The 15,945-nt window shown below is 39.5% G+C and overlaps 1 non-coding gene across 1 annotated transcript; it reads right to left on the bottom strand.

The window, feature by feature from the left end:
* Positions 1 to 4,482: 4,482 nt before the first annotated feature.
* Positions 4,483 to 4,614, bottom strand: LOC127188702 (small nucleolar RNA SNORA17). Its single transcript, XR_007830561.1, has one exon. It is a non-coding gene; the product is annotated as a small nucleolar RNA SNORA17 (small nucleolar RNA).
* Positions 4,615 to 15,945: the final 11,331 nt, after the last annotated feature.

Genomic DNA, 15,945 nt, shown 5'->3' with positions numbered 1-15,945 from the left:
GTCCACGCATGCTCTTTGGTTGGTGGTTCAGTCTCTGTGAGTACTCATGGGCCTAGGTTAGTTGACTCTATTGGTCTTCTTGTGGGGTTCTTGTTCCCTCCAGGTCCCTCTAATCTTTCCCTCAACTTTTTCATAAGATTTTGCCTAATGTTTGGTTGTGGGTTTCAGCACCTGTTTCAATCCATTGCTAGGTGAAGCTTCTCAGAGGAAGTTTCTCTACTATGTCTGCAAACATAGCAGAGTATCATCAATCACAGGTTGGCTCTCTCCCATGTGATGGGTCTCAAGTTGAACCAGTCATTGGTTGACCATTCCCTCAATCTCTGCTCCATCTTTATCCCTGTACATCTTGTAGGCAGGGTTTTGTGTGTGGGTTGGTGACCTCCTCTCTCCACCAGAAGCCCTGCCCAGATATTGGAGGAGGCCTTTTCAGTCCCCATATCCCCCACTGCTAGAAGTCTCAGCTAGAATCACCCCCATATCCTCCCAGGGGCCTTCCATGACAGAGGTCTTCAGCTTGTCCTAGAGATGCCTCTCACCTATTGGCTTCCCTTTTCCCTCCCAGCCCTCTCACCTCCTATCGCCAATCTCCCCATGTCAGATCCCCACCCTCATTCCCTGACCTACTTCCTGCCTCACCCAGTTCCCTCTTTATCCACTTCCAATGTCTATTTTATTTCTCCTTCTAAATGAGATTCAAGCATTCTCCCTTGGTCCCTCCTTGTTACTTAGTTTCTGTGGGTCTGTGGTTATAGGATATATATCTCCTGCACTTATAGCTAATATCTGCTTATAAGTAATAGCAGGTGTGTCTTTTGGCTCTGTGTTACCTCACTCAGGATGTTTGATATAAGTATGAGAGAACCATGCTACAACCCACAGACCCAAAGAAGCTAAGTAACAAGGAGGGGCCAAGGGAGAATGCTTGAATCTCTTTCAGAAGAGAAACCTGGGAAGGCAGCAGAAGTGGTTAAAGAGGGAACAGGATAGGTAGCCATTACAGAGGTATTTTCTTAATTGGGTCCCCCTTCCCTCAGATGATTTTAATGTCTATCAAGTTGACATAAAACTATCCAGTACAGTAACTGCAAATGGGTAGCAAGATCAAATCACCGGTCATGATGCCTTAAGCAAGAATAATCCAACACATGCAAGGGGAACATGGAAGTCTTTGTAACAAGGTATTTAGACACCAGATTGAGATGTTACATAATTTTGATAATTGAAAGAAGCCATGTATTATCACAGCCTTTTTTTTTCCCCCCTTTGGTATTTTGAGACAAGGTTTTTCTGTGTAGCCTTGGCTGTCCTGGACTTGCTTGGTAGGCCAGGCTGGCCTCAAACTCACAGCAATCCTCCTGCCTCTGCCTCCCAAGGGCTGGGATTAAAGGCGTGTACCACCACCGCCCGGCTATCACAGCCTCTTTCAATGTCTCTCCAGACATTGGACCTGTGACAGCTTGTGTTCATGTTTGCTTCAACTATATTTCCAACATATTCATTTTATATTTATCAATTAAGTCTAATACATGAGGTAGAATGAACTCACAAAATCAGTTTGTTTTGTTGTTTTTGTCGACTGATCTTTTAGGTGCATTTCTCCTTAGGTTTCAAGCAGTGGTTAATATTTATTGAGGTTAATATGGGACAATTTTTATAACCACAATAGGCATGTTTTGCCACAGAGAATGTTTCTTTGATACCCTGGAAGTCATAAAAGATAAGATCCTCTTCCAGGACCTAATTCTAGATTATGACGCTCAGGCTGAGACACCCAGTCTTGCCTTGCTTTGCCATGCATAGGGCCTAATACTTGGTCCCGAGACAGCATTGCCATGGCTACAGTCTCTCTGTGTAGTGTTGACATTCTCATTAGCCTAGTCTCTATCTAAGTTATTGCTTTTATTTTACTGTCATTTACTTTTGTTGAGTGGGGAGAGGAATTCTGGTGTTAGCTCATTACATAGTGAGTCTAGCAAAATTGAAAAATGTATCCAGATCTATTTGAATTTTATCATAATGGTCCAGAAATGACTTGGTTCCTTGTATGTTTGTCACTACAGAAATAATGAAGAACAATTAACAACTGCCTAGTGCACCAGTCATAATGGAATTGAGTTTAGTCCAGAAAGCATCTAATTGAGTGGATTAGAGAGGCTGATTTTCTCATCTCATGTCAAGTATCTTGCTCAGAGGATTAGCAGGTGCTGATCTGAAGCCCGGGCCTGTAGGCACACATCCTGAATGAAGCCATCTTGACCGAAGGGAGCTCATATGACTGTTCTCACTCACCTGGAAGGCCTTCTTATCCATGTAACGTGGACATTCAACACATGCTGTTATTTTGTAAAACATAGTACTTTTAGAAGTAGAGACAATTTTAATTAATTTTTGATTGCTTGAGAATTTCACATATCCATATAATGTTTTCAGTCAAATCTTCCCTCCCTTACAGTGCATGCCTTTTCTGTCCTACCATTGTCCCCTTCCAACCTCATGTGCTATTTTTTCAAGCCCAGGGAATCCACTCGATGCTGCCTATATGTACATGAGTGTAGGACCACCTACTGGAGCATGGGCAGAATCTCAGTGGATAAATCCTTCTAGAAAATGGATTCTTCCTTCTCCAGAAGCCAAAAACTGCCAATAGATCCACAGCTAGGAATGGGACTTCACCATCTTCCACCATCCATTCAAGAATTTTGGCTTTGTTGAACTAATGCATGTTTTGTGCATGCAATCACAGCTGCTATTGAGACCATGTGTGCAGCACCCCTTTCCAGACTGAAAAATACTGTCTGTGGATGTACACTATCTCTGTATCTTATCATTGTTATACCCTCTTCCATCACGGTCCATGTTCCCTGGGGAGAAGAATGTGATTGTTTTTAAATGTTCCATTTTGAGCTGAGCAGTTTAGAGTCTTATCCTCTGCGTGTTGGCCAGTTGTGAATCTCTGTGTTCGTTGCCATCCACTACAAAAAGACTCTGATCAGAGCCAAGAGATAAACTAATCTCTGGTGTGAATAATTTAGTGGGGTGGTTTTAACTATGTTCATTTAGCATAATAATAAAATTAGGTTTTCCCCTAGGGCCTGTAAACTAGCAACAAATAGGTTTTTGGCCAGGTTAACTATACCAGCCATGAGTTCCATTTCGTGGTAAAATTGGTTATTTCCGTGATATCTGTGCAGCTATTGCACCAGTGGTTATACCTTGCCAGGCCAGTCTTTATTGGGGTTTTCAAGGTTCACACTTTGGGCAAGACTACTGATAAATTTTCTCCTGCAGTAGTATGCATAGAAAGTTCCATCACTATGAAAGCTGGCGAGTAGTTAAGAGGCTTACAACAGTACCATCTTGAATTCTCCATGTACCATGACTCAATATGTGTTGTCTTCAACAATATGGTCTTAACATCAAATTCCAGATGGTAACAGGAATCAATATTCTGTAATGTTTGAAGAGTGATCTGTGGGACCCCACTATATGATAATCCTGTAGTTTCAGAGAGACAACATTATCTTCCTGTATACAAATACGCATACACATGTGTGCACGTGCACACACACATATGCATGCACATGTGTGGGTGTGCAATACACACACACACACACACACACACACACATACATATATATATTATATATAAAACAAAACTCAGGTGGTACACGCCTTTAATCCCAGCACTCAGGCGGCAGAGGCAGGCGGATCTCTGTGAGTTTGAGGCCAGCCTGGTCTCCAAAGCAAGTCCAGGACAGCCAAGGCTACACAGAGAAACCCTGTCTTGAAAAGCCAAAAAAAAAAAAAAAAAAGAATGAAGAAGTGTAATATCAATACCCTGAATCAATTAGAGAGGAAACTGAATAATATAATTTATCTTACAAGCACTAGGAACGACTGTCTGAGTAAGATTCCATTAGTACAAGCATTAAAACTAACAATTGATAAATATGACCTCATGAGACTAAAAAGCTCTCTACAACAAAAGATACCAAGAACTAAATGAAGAAGCAGACTACAGAATGAGAAATTAATCTTTGCTAACATGGTGGTTCGGATAAGAAATGTCTCCCTTAGACCCTTATATTTCAGCACATGGTCTCTCTTCATTGTGCCCACATCTGCCAGTTTCTCTTTCTCTTTCATTTCTCCACCACTTACTTGCTTCTTTTAGTTGTACCCAGGGTCTCTGAGTATCTGGGATCATCTCAGGAGTAGTGGTCTCAGGAGTGCTATGCCCCACCCATGCATTATGGTGCCTAACTGGGGTCATCCCTGGCATGATCTGCCAGTCTAGGCCTGCGTGGTACTCACGTTAGCTTCTTGTCCAGGCCTCTGACACTGGAGTGGTGGTTGTCTCTGGCTCACTCCTGGTTCCCAGGCAGGGCTCTTCTTATCCTTGTCTCAATCCCTGTGCTGGGAGCCTGTCCGGGCTTTCAAGGCACCAGACTGGTTATCTCAGGCTTGCTTCTTTCAGGGAGTTTTAGGCTACCCAGCATTCAGGTGTTCCCAGGTCAGAACCCTGAGCACAGAAGTAACCTCTCTCCTCTCTGCCACCTACTGACACTCATGTGACACAGCAGCCACACCTGCATTGCCTCTAAGGGCAGTAAGGGTAAAATTTTAACCAGCCAGAAATTACAGCTTTGAAATCACCAAATTCCTATATTGTAAATGAAGGAAATGGACCTGATATTTCATTTGCTCATGCAAACCAATGTAAGAAAGAAACAATGTTCAAAACAAACAAACAAACAAAAAACAAAGAAAAAAACCCAAAAAACAAAAAACGTCTACAACCAAGGTGGAGTCAATGCAGCAAGATAAGCACACACTCCTGCTCACAACAGTCTACATTGCCTACAGACTTTTTTTTTTTTTTTTTTTAGCACTTTGATATAGCATTTTCTGTCATGATACTTTCTGATTTTAAGTTTTAGTTTTGATTTTCCACCCACAAACATGGAACAAATTAGTTTTCTTGCCTTATCTTCCACAATAGTGGGGGGGGGGTTGCTTTGTAAATAGTGTATAAAATAAAATTATATTATGCGTATCATGCACTTTCTTGTGTTCAAGCCCATTACCTATGCCTGCTTTCTCTTCTTGCTGTTAAATTATCTTTTTTTTCCAAACAAGGTATTCAAGCACTATAAGCTTGATTTTTGTAGGAAAGTAGGATATATTTCTAAGCAGAATTTAATCTGAATCTAGGCTGCACATAAGTTCAAATTTAAGCAGTGTATAGCAGGAATGTTGATCTTCTAAAAGCAAATTTTATCTACATAATAATTAGATTATTTTGTGTCAGGGAAAATAAATATTCTGTGTTGTATATTGCTATGGTTTTGGTGTGAAATACTCCCTATAGTCTAGTGTGTTTGGATAAATGGTCCTCAGCCGATGGGGCTTTTGGGTATATCTGGGGAACCTTTAGAAGGCAGAGCCTTGCTAGAGGAAGTGGATAACACAGGGACAGACCTTGAAGATGTATAGTTCACTCCCACTTCCTGTTTACACTCTGCTTCCTGATTGTTGATGCATTGTGTCTAACACTCTCTCATTCCTGCCAGAGTGACTTCCCCACTATGAGGGACTATGCCTACAGCTGAGAGCCAAAACATAGCTTTCTCCCTCACGTTGCTTTCAGCAGATTATTTTATCACAGCAGTGAGAAGTGGAACTACTATATGTTTGCTCTTGTGGCATCTGTTTATTTGTTCATTTTAATTATAAAACCTATTTTAACATGTTTTAAAGCTCAAAGGTGCCATGAATATAAAACTATATACAATCCTCTATCTGGGGCTTAACACTAGCACCCAAGGTGTATTTCTAAGGGAAACTGATGCGTAATGGATCAATTAACAATAATCTAGATACAAATTCAGAGATCAACAACAGGAGAATGCAAAGCTTACTTTATTCACCCAATGCAGTACAGTACAGCACTATAAAATGCACTATTAATATATACAGCAGAAGATTTTGACAAACTGTGTTGAGCCAGAGCATCCAGAAACACACAAAAAACATGTATGATTTCATTTATTTGGAACTCAAAAACAGATACTCTGTAGTGATATAACTTAAAAAGTAGGTTTTTTTTTTATGATTTTACAGGGACAATTGCTTAGTCAATTGTAAGAGGGTCTCTAGTATGCCTATTGGCTGTGGAAGTACTTGTGCCTTCCCTTCCATCTCCACTCAAGATCCCCTTTACAGATACAGATATATCCCCATGGATATATTCCTACTGCCCCTATGATCTGATATTGCAGATCCTGTCCTCCAGGGTCTACTCCTGTAAATATAAGTTGGCCTAGGCATCTTAGAAATACATTTTCTATGAAACTTACAGGCTTTATGCTTTGCGGTACAACACTTCTGTCTCATACATCACTCATATGCCACAACATCCTAGTCACTGCACATTAAAATAAAAGCACACAGCAAAGAAATGCTTCTCCTCCTTCTCGTAACTTTAATAATCCTTTAGGATTTAATAAGGAATACATTTACTGAAAGCAAATATCCACCTAAGGCTGTTTCTCCACAGCAGTGTAATTATTTATGTGTAGAGTCCCATGCCCTGTAGACAGGTAAGTGGTTGACTTGACAAAAAAAAAAAAAAATGAGTGGAAAGTTGCTAAAAGAACTCCTCAAACATAATTATTTGGGAGTGGGGCTTTCTTTTCATCTGCTGCTCTCTAGGACAGAAAGTAAGTCAAGAAGTGTCTGTGATCTGAACAGACTGAAGAAGGGGAAACACAGCAGGCCCCAAGGCCAGGAGAGCCTTGTAGGAATACCATGAAGAGTGTATGTTCTAAACATGTAGAAGAGCAGCTGTTACTACAACTGATAACATGAAATGAAGCTGCTCAAGGTCTGGTTAAAGTACAGGGTTGTCATGGCTTTGGTTGAAACCCCACCAATATTCTCAATGGATTATCCCTAACCCCAAGAGTCACCCCTTAGAACATAAGGAGTTAGTGAAACGTTGAGTACATGTGCTCACAATGTGAGAAAGATAGAAAAAAAAATTATAATATGTTTTTTTTTGTCAAATTCCAATTACACTTCCAAATTGTACAAAAGCTGAGTGGCTTTCCGTTACAATAAGCTTCACAAGAAACTTAGTGAAGGGAGCTGGTGATCACTTGTTCTTTCAGGCGTGACACCTAGAGATAGTATTTCAGCCTTGAGTCACTTCTTAACCTTTCTGAATAAAGCAAAAAGCAACCAACTTCTCTGCCTATGCCACATATGATATAGAAAAGGAAGGGAAAAGTGCCCTAAGGGAGTACACAATGTTAGGTGACTGAACGTAAGTAGTGCAATTATATCAAACCTTCCTTAAATAAAGCACTTTTCCATTCTTACAGCCATCTGATCTTACAGGACACGGAACTATATGTTGCTAGGTGTGGTCCAGTATCAACTACCCTGATCAACTTTTAAAACTGTGATATATGTCAAAAGAAATTCTATGTGTGAAAAGGTTTAGAAGTACAAACAATTCAAATATTTGTTCAGGTTAGGATTTACACATTTTTACCTCCTCTCAGAATCTCTAAGCATTATGTTGAGGATTTGTATAAAATAAATAAAGCAGCCCATCCCACCTACAACAATACTTATTCTTGTTTTCTCATTTCATTTTTCTTCTTTCACAAATCCAAATAAGTAATATAAGCATTATACTTGTCAAATTTGTCACACTGATCAGGCAATGCCAATACCATAGGCTATTGTCAAGAACTTAAGACACTTTGAAGCCAGCGTTGGCTGTAAGTTTGGGAACTATGTTTAATTGCCTTGACTAGGGATGCTCTAAACCAAATAGTATTCTTTGAATATTTCCCACTTAAGATAGATTATAGTTTTGTCCAGTATATTCACAATACACACCTAAGGTTTGTAAGCATCTTTGTAGTAGACTAGCTCAGAATCCTTCAGGTATACACCCAAACTGGGTAAAGCTAGGGTCATATGATAATTCTATTTTCAGTGTTTTGAAGCTCCTCTATGGGGATTTCCATGGTGGCTCCAGAACTTTGCATCTCTATACAAGATCTCCTCTTATCCCACATCCTTACCAGCACTTGCTAGCATTTGCTTTGTTGATGACAGTCATTCTTACTCACACAAAGCGTTTTAATTTGCATTTTCCTGACGTCTAAGGATGTTGACCTTTTTATAGGGGTAAAATTTATTGTTTCCATAAATATTTATTGATCATCTATCTGTTTTGTGGGTAATGTTCTACAAAGGGTAAAGCAGTGATTCATATAATGCCTTTACTCCAGCAGGCCTACATTGTGATAAGAGAGAACACTTCTAAGCAACTAAATCTTCTTCAAAAGAACATTATTTTTAATTTTTATGATTTAAATTATTTATTTATTCATTTTACATCCTAGTTGTAGTGGACTCCCTCCTCTTCTCCCAGTCCCACATTCTTTCTACCTATCACCCTTCCCCTATCCCTCAGAAAATGGGATCCTCCGGATCAACCCATCCCAGCATATCAAGGTGCATCAGGACCGATTGCATCCTTATTCATGGTGGCCTGGCAAGGCAGCCCCAACAGGAGGAAGTGATGAAAGGCAAGCAACAGAGTCCACGTCAGAGACGGCTCCTGCTCCTCTCTTTTAGGGGACCCACATGAAGATCAAGTTGTACATCAAGTACACATGTATAGGGGGCCCAGATCCAGTTCATGCATGGTTCTTGGTTGGTGTTTCAGTCTCTGCAGCCCACCCCCAGGCCCAGGGTTTGTTGGCTCTGTTAATCTTCTTGTAGAGCTCCCCTCCAGGTCCTTCTATCCTCCTCCCACTCTCTCACAAGATTTCCTGCATTCCTCTTAACTTTTGGCTGTGAGTCTCAGCATCTGTTTCAATCTGCTGCTGAGTGGAGCCTCTCAGAAGACAGCTACACCAGCCTCCCTTCTGCAAGCATGGCAGATTGTCATTAATAGTGTCAGGGGTTGGCTCTCTCCCATGGAGTGGGTTTCAGGTTGGACCAGGAACTGGTTGGCATTCCCTCAATCTCTGCTCTATCTTTATCCCGGCACATCTTGTAGGCGGGGTAAATTTGGGCTAGAAGTTTTTGTGGATGCTGGTGTTGTTCTTTCTCCACTAGGAGTCCTGTCTGGTTAGAGGGTGGCCTTTTCAGTCTCCATGACCCACACACACACACACACACACACACACACACACACACACTAGTAGTCTCTGCTAGAGCCACCCATATCCTCCCAGGAGCCTAACCTGTGTAGGTAGGTCTCCAACTTGTCTCAGAGATGCTCTGCCCACAGTTCCTCTTCTCTTTGCAAGCCCTCTGCCCTCCCCAAACACTACCCCCAATGCTCCCCACCCCCACTCTCCTGACATTTGTTCCCTATTCTCAATTCTCTCCAAACTCCTGCTCATATCCTCTCCTCTCTCTTTAACCAGTTCTGCCGTCTTTCCTGTTTCCCCCTTCTGAGAGAGGTTCAATGACTCTACCTTGGGTCCTCCTTACTTAGCTTCTTTGGGCCTCTGAATTATATCGTATGCTTATCCTGTTCTATATGGCTACAATCTGCTTACAGATGAGTACATACCATGTGTGTCTTTCTGGATCTGGGTTACCTCAATCAGGATGATATTTTCTAGTTCCATCCATTTGCCTGTAAAGTTCAAAATTTTCCTTCTATTTATAGCTGAGTAGTAATCCATTTTGCAAAGGTATTCTTTATCCATTATTTGGTTGAGAGCCATCTTGGTTGTTTCCATATTCTGGCTGTAACAAATAGAGCTGCTATAAACATAGTTGAGCAAATGCTGTATGATAGAATATCTTTGGGGTATATGCTCAGAAGTGGAATAGTTGGGTCTGGATGTAGAGCTATTGCCAATTTTGTGAGAGAGTGCTAAATTGATTTGCAAAGTTGTATACAAGTTTACACTCTGCTCAGCAATGGAGGAGTGTTCCCCTTTCTCCGCATCCTCATCAGCATGTGCTGTCACTTGAGTTTTTTTTTTTTTTTTTTAATCTTATCCATTTTGACAGGTATAACATAGAATCTCAGACTCATTTTGATTTGCATTTTTCTTATGACTAGGGATGTTGGGCATTTCTTTAAGTGCTTCTTGGCCATTCGATATTCCTCTGTTGAGAAGTCTCTGTTTATTTCTGTGCCCCTTTTTAAAGTTGGATTATTTGGTTTGTTGGTGTTTGATGTTTTGAGTTCTTCATATATTTTAGACATTAGCCCTTTGTCAGATGTAGAGTGGGGGAAGATATTTTCCCAATATTTACGTTGCCATTTTGTTCTATTGACAGTGTCCTTTGTCTTATAGAAACTTTTCAGTTTCATGAGGTCCCACTTGTTAATTGTTGATTATAGAGGCTGAGCTATTGATGTTCTGTTCAGGAAGTTGTCTCTTATACCAATGAGTCCAAGGCTATTCCTCCTTTCTCTTATAATACATTTAATGTTTTTAGTTTTATGTTGAGGTCTTTGATCCACTTGGACTTGAGTTTGTGCATGATAATAAATATGAACCTATTTGCACTTTTCTACTTGTAGATATCCAGTTAGACCAATACAATTTGTTGAAGATGCTTTCTTTCCCATTATATAGTGTTGGCTTTTTTGTCAAAATATCAAGTGTCTGTAGGTGTGTGTATTTATTTCTGTCTTTGATTCAATTTTATTAATCAATCAGTCTGTTTCTATGACAGTACCATGCAGTTTTTATTACTATCGTTGTGTAGTACAGCTTGAAATCAGGGATTAAGATACCTCCAGAAGTTCTTGTATTGTATATGATTGTTTTAGCTAATTTGTGTCTTTTGTTTTTCAATATAAAGTTGAGAATTTTTCTTTCAAGGTTTATAAAATAATTGTGTTGGTATTTTGATGGGAATTGCACTGAATCTGTAGATTGCATTTGGTAAGATGGCCGTTTTTAATATGTTAATCCTACTGATCCATGAGCATGGGACATCTTTCCATTTCTGATGTTTTCTATTTCTTTCTTCGGGGAATTGAAGTTCTTGTCATACAATGCTTTCAGTTCCTTAGAGTTAAACCAAGATAATTTATATTATTTGTGGCTATTGTAAAAGGTGGTGTTTCCATAATTTCCCTTTTTAGCCTAATTTTGTTTGTATATAGGAGGGCTACTGATATTTTTTGAGCTAATTTTATATCCAGCCACTTTGGTAAAGATATTTATCAGCTGTAGGAGTTATCGGGTAGAGTTTTGGGGATCACTGATTATGCTCTCACGTCATCTGCTAATAGGGTACTTTGACTTCCTATTTTCCAATTTGTATCCCCTTTATCTCCTTTGTGGTCTTATTGCTCTAGCTAGAACTTCAAGTACTATGATGAATAGATATACAGAGAGTGGGTATCCTTGTCTTGTCCCTGATTTTAGTGAAATTGTCTTGAGGTTCTTTCCATTTAATTTGATGTTGGGTATTGCTTTGCTGTATACAGCCTTAATTATATTTATGTATGGGCCTTGTATCCCTAATCTCTTCAAGACTTTTATCATGAAGGCGTGTTGGATTTTTGTCAAAGGGTTTTTCTGAATCTAATGAGACAATCATGTGATTTTTTTTCTTTCAGTTTGTTTGTATGGTGGATAACATTGATGAAGTTTTGTATGTTGCCCCATCCCTGCATCCCTAGGATGAAGCCTACATGATCATGATGGATGATAGAGTTGATGTGCTCTTAGATTTGGTTTGCAATTAAGTCATTGGGTATTTTTGCATAGTGTTCATGAGGGATATTGGTCTGAAATTCTCTTTCTTGGTTGAGTCTTTGTATAGTTTAAGTATCAGGGTGACAGTGGCCTTATAGATTAAGTTTGATAATGTTCCCTCCATTTCTATTTTGTGGAATAGTTTGAAGAGTATTGTCATTAGCACTAAAAGCTATTTGGCCCTGTGTTTTGTTTTTTGGCTTGGGAGATTTTTAATGACTGCTTATATTTCCTTAGTTGTTATAAGACTGTTTAAAATGTTCACCTGATCTTGATTTAGCTTGGATAAGTGAAATCTGTCCAGAAAATTGTCTGTTTCCTTTAGATATTCCAATTTTGTGGAATACAGGCTTTCAAAGTAAGAGAAAAAATTCTTTAAATTTCCTCAGTGTCTGTTGTTATGGGACCCTTTTCATTTCTGATTTTGTTAATTTGGATACTGTCTTTCTGCCCTTTTATTAGGTTGGCTAGGGGTTTGTTTATCTTGCTGATTGTCTCAAAGAACCTGTTCTTCCTTTCATTGATTCTTGGTATTTTTCTCTTTATTTCTAAGTTACTGGTTTCAGCCCTCAGTTTGATTATTTCCTTCTATCTACTGCTCTTGGGTATGTTTGCTTCTTTTTATTCTAGAGATTTTTTGGTGTGCTTTTAAACTGCTAGTATTGAGAATTCTCCAATGTCTTTATGAAGGCATTCAGTGCCAGTGCTATGAACTTTCCCCCTTAACACTGCTTTCATTGCGTCCCATAACTTTTTGGGTATGTTTTGTCTTAATTTTCATTGAATTCTAGTAAATCTTTAATTTCTTTATTTATTTCTTCCATGACCCAGTGGTCATGGAGTAGAAAATTGCTCAGTTTCCATGAGTTTTAGGTTTTCTCTTGTTTCTGTTGCTATTGAAATCTAGCTTTAAGCCATGGTGGTCTGATAAGATTCAAGGGGTTATTTCAATTTTCTTGGATCTGTTGAGCACAAGTATATGGACAATTTTGGAGAAGTTCTGTGGGGTGCTGAGAAGAAGTGTATTCATTTGTGTTTGGGTGAAATGTTCTGTAGATATCTTTTAGGACCATTTGAGTCATGGTATCTATTAGTTTCATTATTTCTGTTTAGTTTTGGTCTTGATGATCTGTCCATTGGTAAGAGTCGGGTGCTGAAGTCTCTTACTATAATGTGTGGGTGTTGATGTATGATTTAAGCTTTATTAATGTAGGTAACCTTGCATTTGGGGCATAGATGTTCAGGATTGAGATGTCCTCTTGATGGATTTTTCCTTTGATGAGTATGAAGTGTACTTTCTCATCTCTTTTGATTAATTTTGGTTGAAAGTCTATTTTATTAGATACTAGAATGGCTACTCCAACTTGCTACTTTGGTCCATTTTCGTAGAAAACATTTTTCCAGCCCTTTGCTCGGAGGTAATGTCTATTTTCGTTGCTGAGATGTGTTTCTTTTATGTAGCAGAATGATGGGTCATGCTTTCTCACCCATTCTAGTAACCTCTGGTTTAAAAAAATATTTATTTATTATGTATACAGTATTCTGTTTGCGTGTGCATCTCCAGGCCAGAAAAGGGCACCAGATCTCATTACAGATGGTTGTGAGCCACCATGTGGTTGCTGGAAATTGAACTCAGGACCTTTAGAAGAGCAGACTGTGCCCTTAACCTCTGAGCCATCTCTCCAGCCCATCTATGGTTTTTAATTGGGGGAACTGAGTTCATTGATGTTGAGAGCTATCAATGGCCAGTGCATGTTAATTTCTGTAATTTTGATATTGGTGATGATAGAATATGTGTGTGTTTCCTTTCTTATGGTTTTGGTGATATGATGTTATGTATTTCCTGTGTTTTCCTGGGTGTAGTCAGCCTCCTTGGTTTTGAGTTTTCCTTCTAGTATTTTCTGTAGGGCTGGATTTGTGGGTATATATTGTTTAAATTTTGTTTTGTCAGAGAATATTTTGTTTTCTTCATATATGCTGATTAGAAATTTTGCTGAGTATACTAGTCTTGACTGACATCTGTGGCCTCATAGTGCCCTTCTGACATTTAGAGTGTGGGTTGAGGAGTCAGGTATAATTCTGATAGGTCTGCATTTGTATGTGACTTGGCCTTTTACCCTTGCAGCTTTTAATATTTTTTCTTTGTTCTGCATATTTAGTGTTTTGGTTATTATGTGGTGTAAGGATTTTCTTTTTTATTCAAATTATTTGGTGTTCTGTAAGCTTCTTATATAACCTTCTCTTTGGAGGAGGCCTGCTGGCCCCAGGATGATCCAGGACTACGTGTTCCCAGAAACAGCCAGATTAAAGCCTGTGCACATTTTCTCCTACCTACCAGGGGACAAAGCCAGTAGAGCTGCATAATCTTCCCTCTGGAGGAGGCCTTCTGGCCTCAGGATCATCCAGGACTGTGGGTCCTTAGGAACAGCCAGGTTAGACCCTGCTCAGCTTTTCTCCTGTCTACCTTGGACCCAGCAGGCAGAGGAACATCCAGGCCTGTAAGTCCCCATGAATATCCAGACAACAAGAGTGAGCAGCCTGCTATGCGCTGAGCTCCACTATCAGGGCCAAGGCTCTGCTGCTTCCCTGAGGAGTCCTGCCAGCATCAGGACCATCCAGCAACACCAAGGATAACCAGATGGCTGAAGGCCAGTGAAAGAACACAATCAGCAAGAGCCAGGGCAATACACCATCACCAGAACCAAGCCATCCTACTACAGCAAGCCCTGTACACCCTGACATAGCTGAATCAAAAGAAGAGGACCTGCAACCCTACCTTATAAAGATGATAGAGCCCTTAAAGAGGACATGAATAAATCCCCTAAAGAAATATAAGGAAAGTAAATCAAACAGGTGAAGGAAATGAATACATCCCTTAATGAAATACAGAAAAATACAATGAAACAAGTGAAGGAAATGAATAAAACTGTCCCAGGCCTAAAAATGGAGATAGAAGTAACAAAGAAAACACAGATCGTGGTAGTCCTGGAGATGGAGAGGCTAGAGAAGAGAACAGGAGCTACAGGCACAAGTATCACCAACAAGAGATGGAAGAGGGAATCTCAGGTAGAAGATAAGATTGAAGAAATAAATACACCAGCCAAAGAAAAAAATTAAACCTAAGAAGTTCCTGACACAAAACATCCAAGAAATCTGGGACACTATGAAAATACCAAAATTACGAATAATAGGAATAAAAGAAGGAGAAGATTTGCAGATCCAAGGCCCAGAAAATATTTTCAACAAAATCATAGAATAAAACTTCCCCAATACAAAAGAACTTTTACATAGAAGGTAGTCATTGCAGGAAATAAGAATGTCCCTGGAATGCAGAGAGTAGGATGATGCAGTGTCAGGACAGTACATTTGCCCAACAAGTGATTATCTGAAGCCAGAATCTGAAACAGAGAGAGGTTTATTCAGCATCCATCCTTTCACAAATGTTTACTGAGAGTCTACCAAGTGTCTGGCACTGCTCTATAATGCAGGAATATTACAATGAGAAACATGAGGCAGGTTTCCTGCCTCTGAAAATAACAGCATTAGTCTAGTAATGCTGGGCATTTCAATATTATTCATATACTCCAAGCCAGAAAAAATAGATATTAAAAATAATAAAGGTCTTTCAGTACTGCATTACATATTTGCCTTATGCATACAAAACTAATAAAAGAGAAATAGTTATTTGCTTTTTTCTGTAATATAGTTTTCTTGCTCTGAATATTACTGTGTGGGTCCAGATATTTGCCTCTGAAAATTTAATAGATGCCTGTAGCAATTGAGAGTCATTAGGAAACAAACTTTTCTCCACATGTCTTTTTCAGAGCGTGGTACACAATTTGTCATGCCATGAGAGGTCCCATTTGAATTATGAGCCATGACAGCCTGTGTGATTATTTACCCACTGGCTTGCTTGTTTGTAAAATGGTGTTTTGCTGAGTTAAGGCTGCTGTTTCACACAAAAGTACAGGTTGTGTTTCTAGGTTTCTCAGAAAGACAGACCATTAGTCCCATCCCTGTAGATTCTTCTGAATGAACGTGCCCATAAGCATCGCAGACAATGCCTTTGCTGATTGTCTGTGTGTTAAACATTGAAAGCCTGTAAACATACAGCCATAGGATGGACATAAAAATTTCTAACCCATAGATTTTTCTGTTGTGATGTCTGTAAAGGAGG

Source organism: Acomys russatus, chromosome 4, assembly GCF_903995435.1.
Source record: "Acomys russatus chromosome 4, mAcoRus1.1, whole genome shotgun sequence".
In the NCBI taxonomy this organism is placed as follows: Eukaryota; Metazoa; Chordata; class Mammalia; order Rodentia; family Muridae; genus Acomys; species Acomys russatus.
Note: the sequence above shows the minus strand (reverse complement) of the source record. Positions and strands in the feature narration are given on the sequence as shown.